Source organism: Marmota flaviventris, chromosome 16, assembly GCF_047511675.1.
Source record: "Marmota flaviventris isolate mMarFla1 chromosome 16, mMarFla1.hap1, whole genome shotgun sequence".
In the NCBI taxonomy this organism is placed as follows: Eukaryota; Metazoa; Chordata; class Mammalia; order Rodentia; family Sciuridae; genus Marmota; species Marmota flaviventris.
The window spans coordinates 76,269,660-76,275,927 of record NC_092513.1 but is presented as its reverse complement, the minus strand read 5'-3'; positions in this window follow the sequence as shown (position 1 = coordinate 76,275,927).

Genomic DNA, 6,268 nt, shown 5'->3' with positions numbered 1-6,268 from the left:
CCCGGTTAGAAACGCCGCCCTGCCCCACCCGAAGGCATTTTTTTGTCTGCACCAACCCCCCACCCCTGCACCCCCACCCCCACCCCTGCACCCCCACCCCCACCCTGTTCACTGCCCCACACTCTTTGATTTGCATTTGAGCCCATTTGGAGGAACCATCTTTCAAAGATGCCAGACGTGTGGCAGGGTCCCTTTGCTACAAAAATGATCATCTGATAAATGACAGGGTGAGACCCAGGTGGGGGCAGACAAAGGCACACACACAGGCTCCCTCGTGCCAATGTGTGCTCACCTGGAACTACGGGCACCTGGGACATTCACGGGATCAGGGGCTGCCTAGCAGCATCCCTACTTTCTAGAAGTTCTGGCAAAAAGTCTGATGTAGGAGAAGGGTATCCCAGGGCATGCATGACCAGAGACAAAGGGATCACATGGGTGGAACCAAGCAGGCTTAGTACTGGGAAGGGGGTGTCACTAAGGCATTTGAGGGGGCAGCTTGTGCACTGGGACTGCAAGGAGGTGGCAGCTGGATTTGACTGGAGACTCCTCTGGGCACAGCTGCACCCTCGAAGCCCAAGGCACTGGGGAATGAGGACTCAGGTCTAGCCACTTCCCCTGAGCTGCAGCTGTCCTCTGTCACCTCCCTGGCGCCGCCGGCACCCCCACTTGGGAAAGCAGGAGCTGCAGGATTCTCTATAGACACTGCCCTTTGCAGGTTTGTGCAAAGATGGAAGGTTCACGTGTACCTATCAGTGCAGCCACGGAGCCTGGGAAATGCAGCTGATGCAACTTGACAAACTTTCTTTTATTAAAAAAAAAAATCATTTCAGTGAATTTAAGTAGCCACATGTGACGAGTAGCTACTGTAGTGGGAAGCTGGAAACCTCGAGAGTTTTGAGAAACAAAAATTGCAAATGCCTGGGTCCTAACTCCGGAGGGCCTGATTTAACTGCTCCTGCAGAGGAACCCAAGCATGGGGATTTTTAGGGCTCCCCAGGTGGCTCAGATGGGGGCAAAGCCCTGAACTCCTGCCTTCCTGCCCCATGGCTGGGCTTCGCTGTGCATTTGGAAGGCACTTGACCATTAAGTGTTCCCTCTTTCTGAAATGCAGAAGACTTTGAAAACAATGATCCAGTTTGATGACTTCTGAGAGCCAGGCTGCACTCGGGGGGGCATCCCCCCACCTTGACATCTGTCACTCCTCTGCCTGTTGTGGCTGGGAGTTCAGGGCTGCCACTGCCGGAGGGCTTCAGGCAGCCACAGGTTGGAGTGGGGCCCTTCTCCCCTCACTGCATCTCACCTGCTGGGCCATTGAAAGTTGCTGGCAGAAACCCGATGCGCATGCTCGCCAGAGCATATGGCAAGCTACACACCTGCCTGGTGCGGGCACCTGCTGGGCCTCCCAAGGGTGTGGGGAGGCTGGCTCGGGCGCCCCGGGCCACAGGCAAAGCGTCCGATTCATTTGCATGCTGGACGCCTGCCACGTGCCTGGACTATGGGCAGATCTGACACGGCATGTCATTGCTTTGAAGATCGGAAAATCTGGAGAAAGCTGTGTCTCCAACCGCAAAGCCAGCAGCCTGTCTGGGACGCACGCTTGGGCCCTGCAAGGGGGACAGGCACGCACAAGCCTCAGAGAGCTCTGCCCACAGACTGCACTCCATCAGTTAGAGTCGGGGGTGGGGGCGCGGTGTCATGGCTTGGCTGTCCAGAGGGCAGTGGCAGGGGGTCGGCTGTCCTCACCTGGGGCCCCTACAGATGCAGAAGTGACTCTGGGGAGCTGGGTCCACCAAGGTTTCAATAAAAACCTCGACCCCGTAATGTCTGTTTAGACACCTCCTCTGCAGACAAAGAGTGGCCGTTAGTTTTTTAAATCCACCTCTATAGTTAAGCAAAAAAAGGAAATGAAAGGCCACGTATCGATCACATTACATTGTTACAGGCTGCTGCTTCCGAATGCAGGTAATCGCACACTTCCACAGAGAGACTTCAAACTGCCCCCAAAGAAGTGAAATATCTTTTTTTTTTTACCTGATGTCACACAAATAACCTGAGACCTCTGCTCCCCTGGGGCTGCCCACGTGGATAAGCGTATAGGGCTGGTTTAGATGAAATCTTTGCCCCCGAAAGGGTTAAAAGCCAATCCGCCAGTGCCCTGCTGTCTCCTCTGCCCTCAGGGGGTGACAGGGTCATCTCCCTGAATGAGCGCCTGTGAGGGCCTGAGGCCAGCCGCTGCTTCTAACCCACCTCTGGCACCTCGGCCATCTGTCCAGGCACCGGGACAGCCACACACTCCACGGAGGTATAGGGCTTGAAAAGGCACAGAAGCCATGTGGTGACCCTGCCAGGGAGCCGAGGGAGGGGCACCCCATAAAATATTGTGACATCTGAGGCCCTGCTAAGGGCTGCAGCTGAAGGCGGGTGGCGGTCTCGCATCCCTGTGCACCAAGACTGCATTCCTGACACCCCCACGGCCCCCACCCCTCCACCTCTCTACCCCTGGCCAGGAGTAAGCAGAGGAGGCCCTTCGGAGTTGGGTGAGATGGAGGCTTCCCTCCTGGGGCCGGCAGGCTGGGGAAGGTAACAGGCAGGCGCGTTTTAAGGCCATTGGCAGAGAACAATGGAGGGTTATCCCAGTGAATAGAAGAATGAAAGTCGGCTTGTGCCAGCAGCAGCGGGTTAGCTCATTACCCCAGGCAGCAGATGGAGGGTGGCCTGGTTGCTGGGCAGAACTCAGGATGTGGGTGGGGGAGGCAGGAGCAGGGGCCAGGAACTTCCTGGAGCCCTTGGCTAGGAGAGAGAGGAGACCTGTATTCTCACCCTGGGGGTGTAAGGCCCCCATTGTGCCCCAGCAATCGTCACTGCCTGGGGCATCTTCACTCAGCGGGGACCACCCCTGAGCTCTATCCGGCCAGGCCCTCACCCACCTGGGCACTGCGATCACAGGGACGGGAGTGGGCCTCGCGCCCCTGTGGATCATCCCTCCCTCATCACCTCGGCTCCAGGAGCTCCGGAGTCTGCTGAGCTGTCTTAATGTGGACCTGGAGATGGAGCCTGTTGGGGAGCTCGCACGTGACAGGGACATGTGCCACCCGGGATGCACACACTGTGGGATGTGCATACTGTACCCCCCACCCCCCCGTATGCACTCTGGGGACGTACACCCTGGGGGGAGTGCAGCCTGTAGGAAAGGCTACACTGGGCACACCGGGGACGTGCACATGACCACAGCTACTTCCACACCCCGTGACACCCAGAGTTCTGTCTTCAGCTCCAGGGGGACCCTGGATCAACCATCATCTGTGGAAAACCCTCCCTTATTTGTGGGGTGGTACAAGAACCGAGGCAAGGAGGCTGGGAAGCCCTGTCCTCCTCCCCAGTCTGCCTCCAATCTGCATTCCATCTTTCTAGTGCCCCGTGCCAGAGGGTCCCAAGGAATGAGACGGGATGGAGAGTACTACAGGGTCATGGGCTCAAAAAAAAAAAAAAAAAGAGAGAGAAAAAAAATACTTTTTAAAAGTGTAAAGAACTCAGAAACAAATCGGCGGTAAGCTGCTAGGGTCTGCTGCATCGCCCACACCCGAGAGCTGGGACACCACAGAGAAGAATCTGGCTTTGGGGGGCTGCAACCCCTGGAGCTCCTGCTAACAGGCACTTGCCTGACTTGATTGGCTGCTAACACTAAGGGAGCTTTCTCCACTGCAGAGCCCTGCCATCTGCACAGACCTGACTCAGCAGCAAAAGCAGAGAAGCTGGTGTCATCTCAAACTCTGTGTTCACCAGTAGCATCTGGTACTTTCTAGAACTGGAACGTCTCTCTTTGCACAGTCGAGTTCTGATGTGCAATAGCCTCTCTGGCTAAAGCCAAGCCTCATGACCAAAATCCGTCAGGCGTACGTGTTGTCCTTCTGCTTCTGAGCAGACAACACTCCACCCTGGCTGGCTCGCCATCTTCTACTTTGCCCATGCTGGGAAAACAGTATTTCAAGAAAATAGGTCTGTGAATGTTATGGGTTTGATTCAGCCAATTGCTTAACAAAGCAGCCCTACAAAATAGAACGTGTACTGGACACATGCTAAGGGTGCCGCAAAGAATAGCCATTGTTCTTCCACACCAACATTAAACATAGTTTAAAATGCAGGACACGCGGGACACAGTGGCACACACACACACTTTTAATCCCAGCAGCTGGGGAGGCTGAGGCAGGAGGATCATGAGATCAAAGCCAGCCTCAGCAATAGTGAGGCTCTGAGCAACTCAGTGAGACCCTATCTTCAAATAAAATACAAAATAGGGCTGGGGATGTCGCTCCGTGGTTGAGTGCCCCTGAGTTCAATCCCTAATACCCCTCTCCCCCACCAAAAAAAAAAAAAATGCAGGTAGCTTTTTATAACCCAATCCTCCAGTACAGCTTGCCATCATGTACACAGAGAGACAATGCAGGTAGCAGCCTGATTCTGGCCCTTGAAGTCTTAGTTCCTCCACTGCTTTGTGCAGTGTCTCCTTACGGTGCCTTTGAGAAGCACTGCTTGCCGCACACAGAGCCACACCAGCTCCACCCATGTTGACCATCCTTTCAATTCTACCTAAAATGCTTTCCTCTAGACTTCCCCCTTTAAAGACTGAGTACTAAACTAGTACAAATCATGCCAAGAAAAACTTAATTGCACATAAGTGACATTTTAAAAAAAATCAGTCTCTTCACAATGCCATGAACCTTTCCAATTTAGAGGGATTCTTGTTCCGTATTGGTTTGCTAGGATCACTGTGACAAAGCACCACAAAACGGGTGGCTTCGACAACTGAACTTTCTCCTGGAGGCTGGAGGCTGGAGGTCTGATCTCAACCGGAGGGTTGCCTCCCTCTGAGGCTGTGAGGGAGAACCTGTCCTCGCTCTCAGCTCCTAGCAGGGAGCTGGGTGTCTTCGACATCACCTCGCTTGCAGATCTCTGCCTTTGTGTCCAGCTGGCATTCTCCCTGAGTGTGTGTCTGTGCCCAAATTTCCTGTTTTTTTATAAGGACATAGAACCAGTCCTCTAGGATTAGAGAGTCTACAATGACCCCATTTTAACTTGGTTATGCCTGTAAAGATCGATTCTGATAAATTCCCAGGAAGTGCTCATCATTACAACCACAAGTACCTCCATCATCATCATCATCATCACCATCAGTATATTCATCATCATCATTATTAATATAACCATCACCACCATCACCACCATCATCACCTTCACCCTCATTACCATATCTACTATGATCATCATCCTCATCACCATTACCATCAGAAAGAAAGAAAGAAAGAAAAAAATCACCACCATCATCACCATCACCATTGCAGCTAAACCTTAGACTGATCCCAAGCAAGTTTCCATTTTTTCAGTGTTCTGTCTAACTTAGCTCACTGGGTCCCCTCAGAGCCCTCTGAGGCAGGCCCTATTACTGTCTGCATTTTATAGCTGAGGATCCTGAAGCACAGAAGACCCACAGGCAGGAGCTGAGAGGCAGGATCTGAATCACAGAAGACAGGCTTTGAGACCCGTTCCCTTTAGGGGAGATTCAGATGGACGTTATTTCCAGCAGCAAAAGCCTGGACATGTCCTGAATAATTTCTAGAAGGCAGCACGGTGCAACTATTGATCAATAGGTGTATGCCTCAACATGCACTCATCTCATGGGCAGAAGAAGCACGGCACAGAGTCTGCGCAGCGGGTCCTATTTTGTGAAAGTTCAAAAACACTGCGGAGGGGCTCCGTGGCAGAGTGCTGCCCCCCACTCCCCTCCCCCTCCACACACATCAGGCCCTGGATTCCATCTCTAGCCTTACAGACAAAAAGAAACAAAAAAATTTCAAAAACAGGCGCGATTTAGCAACCCCCCGCTTGTTGACTCATACATACAGAGTAAGACTTTAAACTACACAAGGTGATGACGAACACAAAATTGAGGCCAGTGGTCATGGCAGGCAAAGTGAGGGAGGGGGAAAGAGGGTTGCAGAACCATTCAGAGGTCTAAGCAGCATTCTAGAAGCCTCTCTAGCTGTGCCCCTTGCCCCCCTAGCTACCCCATCTGTACATACAAGGTACAGACACCCCTGTGTGTACGCTGCATTTCAGATTTATCTGTAAGTCTTCTTTCAAATCTCCGGCTATGACAAAGGAGAAGTGCCTCTGGAGGAGTTTCTGCCAGTGAATCCCTCCTGGGAGACCTCCCCCCCCCCCATCTCTGCCAAGGCCAGAAAGGGAGCCATTTCCTCCAGGAACAAGCCAC